This window comes from Micrasema longulum, unplaced genomic scaffold (genome assembly GCF_059751315.1).
Source record: "Micrasema longulum isolate JH-2025_06_02 unplaced genomic scaffold, ASM5975131v1 h1tg001060l, whole genome shotgun sequence".
Classification (NCBI taxonomy): domain Eukaryota; kingdom Metazoa; phylum Arthropoda; class Insecta; order Trichoptera; family Brachycentridae; genus Micrasema; species Micrasema longulum.
In genome coordinates this window covers 102,869-115,828 of record NW_028278248.1, presented here as the reverse complement: position 1 = coordinate 115,828, position 12,960 = coordinate 102,869, and the positions used below count along the sequence as shown (strand labels likewise).

The 12,960-nt window shown below is 33.0% G+C and overlaps 1 pseudogene across 1 annotated transcript in view; it reads left to right on the top strand.

Annotated features, from left to right (window-relative positions):
* LOC148277255 (calbindin-32 pseudogene) overlaps positions 1-12,960 on the top strand; it is a 192,032-nt pseudogene that overhangs the window by 85,354 nt on the left and 93,718 nt on the right. Inside the window, exon 4 of the transcript XR_015823542.1 lies at positions 10,823-11,000. The product of XR_015823542.1 is annotated as a calbindin-32 pseudogene (transcript). The remainder of the gene's footprint in view (positions 1-10,822; positions 11,001-12,960) is intronic.

The following is a 12,960-nucleotide window of genomic DNA, read 5'->3' as shown; positions in this document are numbered from 1 at the left end:
TCTGAATTCACAAAATGTCAATTCATTTATACCTATAATTATGTTTTCATTCAGATTTTATGCGTATTTTGTGTACTCAATCATTATTTAAACATCTTTATATATATAATTCCTCTGTACGTGTGATGTCACTGAACTCCTTCTAAACGGCCTAACCAATTTACGTGCGGTTTTCAGATAAATATAGATCTTTGCGCTGTGCGTGTTCGTAGATTTTAAAATCTTCAATGTAATGTGTAAAAAAGAAGTAAAGATGAAAAATGTTTTATTCATAGATCTACCAGGGTTGCATTCGAGGAGAATGCATTGAAAAAAAAATGGAAAGAATTTTTTTTTGTGTAAAAAAAAAAGTTTGTTTTTGAATGTTTACAAACAGTATTTGTTTTTTGTGGATCTCAATCAGATTCTTTCCTTAAATTCCATATAATTTCTATCCGTTTACTTCTTTTTACTGGATTTTTAGTAATACTAAAATAATATTTAATTCAATAAATTTTTAAAAATCGTATTCCCACATAAGAACACTCTTCTGTTGGTAAAAAGACCGGAGTTTGACGTATGCAAAAAGAATGCCATTTTTAAAAAAATATTTATTTTCTGTTTTGGAATTCAACCATAAACATGTACCTACTTAAATTTCATATTTGAATATTAACAATTTTAACTTTTGGAATTTAATCACAAACAAGTACCTAGGTACCTACTTATCAATAAAAAATCTTTTTCCAAGGCAAGCCAACGTTCGGGCAGGACAACGTCTGTCGAGTCAGCTAGTTTATAATGAATTGCCTACGTTTAATTATTAAAATATACAAGAAAATGTCAGCGCTAATTATTTAATGCACGTATATGGCGGGTTTTTTTTACTTACATTGTTTTATGCGAGCTTACATTAAATTTAAGCCACTTAGTAAATTTTGCATTCCTTTCATACAAACGGCAAAGTTGGTGTTATAAAGTAATTGTGCACTTAAGTGCCTCATTACTGTATGTGAATTCTGACAATATTGTACGTAGTTGGGATGAATGGCGAAAAACTTAAATCTTACTACCCTAGTCATATTTTTAAACAGTTTATTTGAAACGCAGTTGTTTTTAAATGGTGAAGAAGCTCACAATTTATTTAAAATAGTAAAGTTTTCTCGTTCTTTTTAAAGGTCTGGTAATGACACTGTTTTAGTTTAATTTGCTTCTCCGTTGTGTAAATACCTTCAGTTTTTGGTGTATTTGTATAACGGTAACGACTAACGACTTCGTGTTGGTTAAAATTTCGAATATTTAAAGAAACAGAACAAGGATGCTCAAAGTCATGGGACTGCTCGGTCAAGGGCGGAGTGAAGATGAGCCGGGGAGATTTCATGCGTATATGTGAATGTACTTCTTCCTTTGGAGATAACAATACGAGTAGGGAGGTGTTATGGATAACGATTTGAAGTTGAAGCAAATATTAGATTAAATTTTAACTACAATATGCATAAAATAAATACAAGAGCGTCGAATAATTTAATTTGCGAACAACCTAGGACTAACAGAAAAAGGAACAGTTTGGTGTATACAGCAATAATTTTCTACAATTCACCTTTTAATGACTTAAAAAATATACAAAACATATACGTACTTAAAAAACACCTAAATAAAACAGTTCTTACAGCCCATGTGACGAGTGATATGTGATGTTATTTTATTGACTTTTTATTATAACTGTTGTGACATTATATTATATATCCCCTTATACCAGAACTTTTGCTGATTGGGAATATTAAAAAAAAAAAGTTGGGGCGAAGCGCGGTACGGTATGCGGCGGGACGTTGAATTGTTCACGATAAGCGAAATGTTTTTTTTTATTTACTTCTGCGCTTGGTGATTTAGTTTTGTTTTTTGTAAACGATTTAATTTATTTTTGTGAAACTGTTTTTAGTGTTTCGGAAAAAAAACTGTTTTAAAACAGCAGTAACAATTTTTTTTACCACCTCTAGCTACGATATGAAACAGGTTGAATCTAGTTTGCGTATATAAACATTTGGACCAACCTAAAATATCGTTTATAATTTACATTTTAAACGTATTTAACAATACTGCTAAAACTCAATTTTATTTCTTTAACATTAAGTCTCAAGTTATGCCAAGCCACTGTAATATAAAAATAATTCAAATATAAGTTATTTTTCTTTTGTCTATAATCAAACTTAACTTATTGTATCTGCTAAGCGTCTTGCGCTTCCATTAATCACTAAGTATCATAACATCGCTTGACGTGAAGTGCCAACGGCTCCATAATACATATGATAAACAATGTATCATACATCTTTCATGTGGCTTTCTGACTACATAGACAAGTTTCCTGCGATAAAATAATATATTATACATACGTAACCTTACATAACAGAACACAAGTATTGTAGCTTTTACAAATCAATAGATCGCTTTGTGGAATTAAGGAACGTTTTTTTTCAATGATAATATACAAAAGTAGACTGAAAAGTAATGTACACATGCTTGTAGAACACAGTATAAATACACTGACAAATACAAACAGCATGATCGGGCAGAAACTACATTAAATTACAATAATTCTTAAGATTCAAAATAAATATTTCAAATATCTGCCTTCTAATAACATACAAAATGATAAATCAAACCGCTCATACACGCGTTTCTGTAATATTTATGTAAAAAGTGAATTGAACAGGAATGTTGCGTCTCTTAAAACGAAATAATACGGACCAAAATGGACACTAAGTCGTTGGAAAAATAGGCATAATCCCCCGGTAACTACACACGTGCGTTTCCAGAAACTATCAAGCAGCCAGTGCCCCAGTGGGCCACATGGCGACGGTATCTACTTACTGTCTACAAAAGCTTCTCTTCGGACATCTATCTCCCTTTGTTAACCATCGAGTTGAAACAGTGTTTTATTTATTTAGTTTTTTATTGCTTACTTCTTGGCATGAACACTTACTTCTATGCTCTATTTTTTGTAAATTTATTGATATCATTTTGACTTTGCTAGAATTCCCCTCGTCCATGCGCTTTGTAGTTACACGATGATTGGTTATCTAGCTTTCATATATCAACTTTAAAATACCTTAATTTTGTAAATAGGGTCTAGAATTCCAATCGTCTATACGCTTAGTAGCTGCAAGACGTGTTGTAATCTTACTCCTTTTTATTATGCATGTTATATTTTTTTTTAAATATCATTGATACACTAAATTTATCTGTCAATTTTTAAAATGTGTAAATTGGGGGTAAATTTCTAACTGTCTATGCACTCTGTAGCTGCAAGACGTCCTGTAATCTAGCTCCTATCTGTTATAATTTTTTATTGATCTTAATTGAAAACGAGGAACTAAAATCCCAATTGTCCATGCGCTCTGTAGCTGCAAGGCAGAATGGCGAATGTTACACAGCGTGTAAAGTGGCCACTGAACCAGCCAACGACAGGTCATAAGCCCTGTAAATGCCTAGACTTCCATATTCCCTTCTTAGAAATTTTTTCCCTCACTGTTGAAATAAATTTAAACAAGTTTTTTCATTTAAATTTATTTCAACAGAGATAGAAAACATTTTCGAAAAGGAAATATGGAAGTCTAGGCATTTACAGGGCTTATGACCTGTCGTTGGCTGGTTTAAGTGGCCACTTTACACACTGTGTAACATTCACCATTCTGCCCATGTTTGAACATCCACATTTCCTCAACTCTTCCATCTGTTGACTTTTGTGAAGTAAAAGAGCTGAAACTTTTATCACGTGGGTGAGATTCATCCGGCTGAACCAAATCACCTACCAGGCAACGCCTGAAAACTACTTTCCAATTTTTTTACTTCTTCTTTTACCATTTTTGTTGTTGAATTGTCGATTTGAGTAGCCCAGTCTAAATGCGAATCTATGATTACTTCCAAATAGTTTATGTTTTCAACTTTATTCTTAAATTTACACTTGTTCTGATCACTACACAGCGCACCAATCTTTTAAATGTATGAATTATTAATTTGTTACACTTTGGATCTCCTTTTTTTGACACTTTTTGTGTTTGTGTCTTGTTATATATTCTTGGAACTAAGTATAGTAACGTTGTCACCGGTAGGCAAATTAAACCAATGTTAGTGGTTTTACACAAAGTACGTGGTTATATTTGTATCAACCGCCTTTGGTAAAAAGCAGTACAATGTAATTGCTCCAAAAATATTTAATGATTTATTTCCAAATATAAAAGACTCAAATTGTAAAACAAATTTTAAAATAAAAATAACTGCACATATAAATAGTGTAGCGAGAGATTTTTTTGAAAAATATGTGTAAATCAATAAACGTAGTACTTTATATAATTGGTACACATATTATTAGTATTTCATTGTTTTTTTTTTTTTATTATATATTATTTATGTTTAAGTAACATGTATTCTTGGCCCATATATATACTTTATATTTGTACAATAATGATTTTTAATTTCTTACATTTGATTAGCTAGGCATTTATAGTAAAGTAGTTTTAGTTTTTCTTTTTATGTTATTGTTTTATTAGTATAGGACTACTTACGCTCTAAAGATAAAAAATCTCCATCTTAGAACAGGCTGTGCCATGTTAGATGGAGACTATCATAAACAGAGTGCACTCCGTTTTCATTTTACACATATTGGTTTTATATAGATTCCCTGTTATTAAGTATGTAAATATGTTTTTTGAAATAAATTTATCAATAAATGTAATAAAATAAAAATATAATATTATTACCTTTTATATAATTTTTTCACATCATTGAAATCAAATAGAATTTGATTGATAAGGCATTATAATTATCCAGGATCCCTATAGCTAACCCCAAATCCCCTTTCCAATTAACAGTTAGTGATTAATTCAGTTAAATCCTTCATGAAATACAAAATAATTCAGAATACAACGTATCTCTTTGATCCTTACACGACCCTTTAAGCAATCTAGACGTTATTATTTGTATCACAGAATTATTATTCTCCGATAAATTACAAACTAACTTTTCCCGTTTGAACAAAAGTTTTAATTGGTTTGGAAAAGTTTTTCCATGAAAAAACAATCCAACCATTTAAAATAACTTCGAGATTTTCCAACATGATAAAATTATTAATTCATTTATTTATTCGTTTCAAATAACATTAATTTGTTAACTTATTTAGTTACTTATAATTTTATTTTATTTTTATTTTTATTTTATTTTTTCTTTCTGTTGACGCCCATGGGGCTTTTACATTAAACATACTATATAATAATAAAAATTTACACATTAAAGATAATTAACATTTTTTCAAATATAAAAATTAAAAAAAAATATATATATATTTTAATTTTAAAAATAAAGTTACATAGTTAACATAATACACTATTAAGACAAAATACATACATTATATTATTACCATTTAGACTGTGTCCGTACTAAGCAATAATAATTAACAAGAAAAAAAGTACTCTTGATCATCATCATTCCCTTTCCGCACCTAATGGTGCATAGGGCACTGCATTGGTACACCAATCGCAGCGTATCTTGATTATTTTTGTTACATGAAGGTGAGATGATCAGTCTTACGCTTCAGGTACCAGTCCAGGGACTATAAAATATTCTAGGGTAAAAACACCCTCTTTTTAATAAATATTTCATGTCAACCATGTCGGGAATCGAACCCGAGACCTCTTGCATGGCAGGCTAACGCGCTGACTATAACACCACGGGGCCGACTAAAAGAGTTATGATAACATCCCTAAAAAAGAGAAACAATGTAAAGTATTAATATTGAATATTCAACAATGTTTTGAGTATGTCCAAATGCTTGCAAACTGGCTGGATTTCCTCCCTAAGGAGTTATTCATATTTAAATTTGAGAATGAATTAACTGGCTGGTAAAAAAAGAAGTATAAAAATTGGAAAATTGTTTTCAGGAGTTGCCTTGTAGGAGAATTAGTTCAGCCGGATGAATCTCACCCACATGATAAAGGTTTCAGCTCGTTTATTTCACAGAAGTCAACAGATGGAAGAGATGAGGAAATGTGGATGTTTATAGGGAGAATGGTGAATATTACACTGTGTGTAAAGCGATCGATTAAACAAGCCAAGGACAGGTCATAAGCTCTGTAAATGCCTAGACTTCCATATTCAGAAACAGAATATCCTCTGATTTTACTAATGTCCGTACAATCAAAACTCTTTATTGCTCGACTGTTCGCCCTCTTCTTGAATATGCCTCAGTGGTCTGGTCTCCATTCTATGTCAATCGCATAAATCACATTGAATCAGTCCAACATCGCTTGCTTCGAAAAATAGCGTGGATGCTTGGACTAGAGAGAGATAATTATTCTTATGCTGAAATAGAGTCAATGTTAAATATTTCTAGTCTACAAAAACGTAGAACTAATATTGACTCCATATATATGTTCGGCATACTAAATGGTATAATCGATGTTCCATCATTACTGGGACAAGTAAAATTCAATATTCCGACTCGTAGATTGAGAAACAATGAAGTACTGTTCATCGATCAGCATAGAACAAACTATGGCCTAAATTCTCCAATGACCCGCCTTTGTCGTATTGTTAACTCAAGATAGGATCTGGACTTTTTTGGTTTAAGTTTACAACGATTTAAACGAGCACTAAATAAATAGTCCAGATCTTGTCTCGATGTCCCTTATGTTTGTCAATGCTTCTTTCTTTTTTCTTTAAATGTTTTAAACTACTCTTTTATTGTAATATTTAAACCTTATAAATTGTATACATGGACAATGTCCGTTAATAAATAAATAAATAAATAAATAAATATTCTTTAAACTAATAAATTAAATAAGACCGAGATGAGAGCACAGCTATCGGCAGTAAACACATGTTATTTTTGCTTGTCTATACATCTGAGATCCAAATTGCTCTCTAGAAAAACTAAGACCATTATTTACAAAACTCTCCTAAGACCGGTCATTGAATATGGTGCCGAATGCTGGGTTATGACCATTAGAAATGAAAACATGGTACGTTATTAGTATTTGAAAGAAAAATATTAGAGAAGATATTTGGTGCTGTCAACCAAAACGGAGTGTGATCATGAATTAAAGAACCAAACATTGCATAATTTATAAAAATAAAAAGATTACAATGGTTGGGCCATGTGCATAGAATGAATGATAAACCGTACCCCAAAAAAGATTCTTTTACCACTCCGGAAGGCAGAAGAAGCAGAGGCAGAGGCAGACCAAAATTAAGATGGCTGGATAATGTGCAAAGAAACATTAGAGCAATTGGCCTGACGAGCTGGAAAAGAGGCACAGGGTGCTGGGAGGATGGAGACAGATTCTGGAGGAGGCCGGGGCCCACAACGGGCCCTAGCGCCACTGACGATGATGAACTTTTGTTCATTTTAACATTTAGTAGACACTGTTAAAATTAAATGGGATAATTATAAAATTAAATGGGATTCATTAGTTAACTGCGCAGTAGTTAAATATTTGAGCTGTACTAATAATGTAATGTTGTTTTCTTTATCTTTCTTTTTTTTTTTTTTTTCTTTCTTACTATTATATATGTATCTGTGTGGATTTAAATGTGAATATGTAATATTTTATATGTATTTTTTAGACACTATAGGTATAATATATTAAAGCATGCAAATAAATGCCTCGACACGGGTTGTGCCCAGTGAGGTATTCATATTTAAAAAAAAGTTTTATGTAAAACGTCAAATAATAAATAAATTAATTATGCCTCGATAAAGAAGTTTGTGTAGCTTTGAAACCAGTCGGTAGAAAAAGTGAAATAAAACACTTTTGGTTAAAAACAAAGTAGTTTTATTATTATTAAGTAGTATTTCTAATTAATTTACTTATTATCAGAGAGGGAAAACATTATTAAGAAGTAAATATGTAAGTCAAGGCATTTACAGGGCTTATGACCTGTCATTGGCTGGTTTAAGTGGCCACTTTACACATTGTGTAACATTCACCATTCTACCCATGTTTAAACATCCGCATTGTGTGTGAAGAAAAGGAGCTGAAACCTTTATTATGCGGGTGAGATTCACCCGGCTGAACCATATCACCTACTCGGCAACGCTTGAAAATTTTTGCAATAAATTTAAATATGAATAACTCCCTCTAGGGAGCAAATCCAGCCAGTCTGCAAGCATTTGGACATACTCAAACATTGTTTGAGTATGTCCAAATGCTCAACTACCTAGTAAAAGAAGAAGTATTAAAAATATTTTCAAGCGGTGCCTAGTAGGTAATTTAGTTAGGCCGGATGAATCTCACCCACGTGATAAAGGTTTCAGCTCTTTTACTTCATAAAAGTCAACAGACGGAAGAGTTGAGGAAATGTGCCTGTTTAAACATGGGCAAAATGGTGAATGTTAATAGTGTGTAAAATGGCCACTTAAACCAGCCAATGACACGGCATAAGCCCCGTAAATAACTTGACTTTCATACTCCCTTCTCAATAATGTTTTCCCTTTATGTTGCAATAAATTCAAATATGAATAACTTCCTGGAGAGGAAATCCAGCCAGTCTGCAAGCATTTAGATATACTCACACATTGTTGAGTATTTTTATTGACTGGTTTACTTATAATCTGTTACTTGTGAAATAAAATAATTTGATCCTTTATGGATAGGGGTAAGATTTATCTGACTAAACTATTGTACTGTAATAATTAAATAAATAATCTGGCTGCGTTGTCATCAAAAATCGTTTTAATGTGACATAATTGCAAAATCACAATACCCGCATATAGTTAGAACAAGCTTTGCTTAGAATTCGAAATCTGTGTTTGGTTGGATTCAAATGAGTTGTTCCATGCTCTCGAGTCATTTGCGGTTAGATTTAGTACCCAAACTAATGTGAATCTACTGTACTGGTCGCCAGGGTCTCCTAAACACAGGGAGCGCCATGTTTTACTAGGGGGTAGTAGGTACTAACCTACCCTTACACAGAGCTTCCCTAATATAGGCGCTGTACACAAAACGCTGGCTATCGTTACGACAAATAAAAAAATGAGAAAAATTATGTCGGCGTGTGTATAAATAAAATTAAATATATTGTGTTTAGATATTAAAATATATTGAATTTAAACAAACAAACAAACCATCACGCCGTTTCCCCGTAGGGGTAGGCAGAGAGGATAGAACGACATAACACTCTATCTTGGCATACATACCTCGCTTCCTCTACATTCATACATCTTCTCATGCACGCACGTCGATTATTCCTACTTTTGACATGTCCATCTTCAAGTATTTGATGGACTTGATCGTGCCATGTCTTTCTCGGTCTTCGTTGTTTTCTGCATCCATCAACATTTGCATCGTAGATCCTTTTAGCCGTTCTTTCGCTGTCCATTCGCTCTACATGTTCAAACCAACGCAGCACCCCTTTCTTGATTCTGTCAGTAATGCATGTCTCAGCCCTACACACTTCACGGATCTCGACATTTGTGCACCTATCATACATCGTTTTACCACACATTCGGCTGAGGGATCGCATTTCGACAGCATTCAACCTACTTTCATCATCATTTTTCCGATTCCATACTTCGCTCCCATACATTAGAGTTAGAACTAGAACTCCGTTGTGAACTGCTAGTTTAGCCTCCTGCGATAAACATTTGTTTGCCAAAGTAGATTTTAGTGCACCGTTCACCCTGTTCCCAGCACTTACCCTCCTTTCAATATCTTTCTCGGCCTTTCCGTCCCTAGTAAACATACTTCCCAGGTACACAAATTCTTCTACCTGATTCAGAATATCTCCGTTCACGCTGATCTCACATTTAGTTATATTTTCATCCCTTTCAAAAACCATCACTTTCGATTTATCAACGTTCATAAGCAAATCGCTTTTCTTGCATACGTCGTAGACTTTTGTTACCAAGAATTTAAGGTCTTCTTTGCTGCTAGCAAGAAGCACGGCATCATCCGCATACAAAAGACAGTTAACAGTTGTACCACTCATTTTTGCTCCCATTCTTAAATCTTTCAGTTCTTTCATACAGTTATCGATGTATATGTTGAACAACCATGGTGACATTACACATCCCTGTTTGACTCCTTTGGGAATATTAAACCACGATGTGAATGACCCATTCGACTTCACACATGCTGTGCTGTCCTTATACAGTGACGCAATAGCCCTTGTCAGGTTACCATTTACTCCATACTCCGATAAAACCTTCCAAAATTTCTCTCTGTCAACTCTATCAAATGCCTTTTGCACATCGACAGATGCGCAGAAAAGTTTCTGGTGTTTAGCCAGAAACTTTTCTGTCATATTTCGCAGAGCAAATATTTGATTCATACATCCTCTTCCATTCATAAATCCACTTTCTATATCCCAAATTTCTTTATGTTTATTTAATACGTTTGTGTATATTACAAAAATATGTTTAAAGCATACATAAAACGAGAAAAAAATTAGTTATTCAATTTAAATGTGATAAAATGGTAAAATAAAAATACGCAGTATTTAGAGTAAAAGAAAGCTATCCTCTCTGAATATTCTTTCGGTAACACGAAAAATGTCGATATTTGAAGAGATACGGTTGAGTAAAGGCATTTGCAGGCTGGTTCTGCAAGTAGGAAGATAAAACAGCTTAAGTTGTCTATGTCTAAGGTAGTTATCAGAAACGTAAAGAAAAATACTCTCTTCCTACTTGCAGAACCAGCCTGCCAATGCCTTCAGTGGATGAATCTGTAAATAAAATGTTTTAAAATGTTTCGTACTGAATATTATTTTTTTGGAAGTTTTTCATCTCTTGAAATACCTGTTAAGATAAATGTCTTTGGTTAGTTGTGGTATTTCATACTTTTTTTTTCAGGTATATCAGTGAAGCCAAGAAGCAGCCATGAGTGCACTCGACGCAGCATCAGCTAAGAAGCTGAACTTGGAGAAGGCAGCAAACTTTATGCGCCAGTACAGAGACCCTGATTCCAGGGAACTGAAGAAGCTATCGGCTAACCAGTTCATGGAGGTCTGGAGCCACTACGACAAGGATGGTAAGATATTTTTAATAATTCAAGTTCTGAAAGTGCATATGATTGGATGTTTATTTATTGGAAGTTTATATTATTGGATGTTTATACTATTGGAAGTTTATGTTAATAGATTATTGTATAGTGGTAGAATAAGGATGGTATTTCCATCCCTATCCCTCTTACACTATGCCCTGGCGTTACATTATACCAAGTCTATAAGAATTAAAATTATCAAATGTTAAATAGGACCATAGTTTGAAATTGTGTTCTAAAAAATGAGCGTTGTTGAGAAAGTTCGCATGCGTCGAACACTTTTTTTTTCATAATCGATGTTGTCGAAGTGATATTGTTAAAATAATTGTAGGAAATTTGTCATTTTTAATTTGCAAAGCGAATATAATAATTTATTGTCCCTTGCGTGATTTTGTGATAAAATAGAAAGAGTTTCATGTTAATACTAAAGGTCAAGAAAGGTAACCCAACCCAAGGTTGTTAAGTTTTTTGATAGCAAAACGTGTGTTCCGGACACGCGATGAAACTGGGGCATACATTTCTGGGCAATTGCACAGAAATCTTTAATCCGAGTCATTAAAAAAAAAACATTTCGTTATCCAAGTGACTTGCTCTTCAAAGAATTCAGAGTACTGAATATTATTCAACAGTATATATTGAGAACGGTAGTGGTTACACACATAAAGAGAGACATTTACCCAAGCGTCAACCACAACCATAATACAAGATACTCTAATAGGGATCTGATACTAAGTGAAGGGGTCAACACTGTTCTGGCATCGAGACAACACTAAACATAGGCAAAAAGGTCCATAACCTTTTGCCAGAATCGTGGAAAGACGGGAGTGTTGTCAAGTTACGGAAGGTGTTGACCTCGCTCTTTCATGACATTGATCGTAGGGAGTCAGAAAAGTTGATGCATGCCACGGATTGGAGAACCTTACTGGATGTCAAAAATAAAATATAAAAAATAAGGAATAATTTGAAAAAAAAAATATTTATAGATGACAACCATGAAGTTTCGCAAAAATAAATTGTCTATGTTTTTATGAATGTATGTATGTGTATGCGCATGGGTGTATGGACGTATGTGTGTATGTACATGTGTATATATGTGTATATTTATATATATGTGTGTATATATGTGTATGTCTGTATGTATATGAATCAAAATGTGTATCCGAATAAGTTTATATTTTGTTTGTCTGTGCTCTATATTAATTTGTTAACTATTATAATGTATTAAAATGTAATTGCCTAGCTTGGAACGGGGTATGTACCCTTGTTAGCTGGGCAAAGTGAACATGGAATTGTATTTTGATAAAGAGTGTGAATAAATAAATAAATAAATAAATATATATAGTTTCAGAATCAAAGGCGAAAATGTAATTTTTTTAAAAAAGGTACCTACCAAGTCTAAAAAAATATTTTGAAACAAGTAAAGATCTAAAACATTTATTGACGTGGGTGAGATTCTATCTAATGATTATTTTCGCGAGTTCAAGGGTTCATTGGTAAAAACAAACTGTAGGGGAGACCGAGAAGGGTTGAAACAGTTTTTACATTTATTTTATTTATTTATTTACACTTTTTATCAAAAATACAACTTTACGTTTACTTTGCCCAGCTAACAAGGGTACATACCCCGTCGCAAACTAGGCAATTACATTCTAATACATGTGTTATGTAATGTATATGATAATAGTTAACATACATACATACATTCATAAAACATGGACAATTTATTTATAATGCGAAACTTCATGGTTGCCATCTGTATATACGAGTATGTTTTTTAAAATTATTATTTTTTATTCATATTTTATTTTTGACATCCAGTTAGAATCTCCAATCCGTGGCATGCATCAACTTTTCTGACTCTCTACGACCAATGTCATGAAAGAGCGAGGTCAATACCTTACGCATCTTGACAACATCCCCGTCTATCAACGATTCTAGCAAAAGGTTA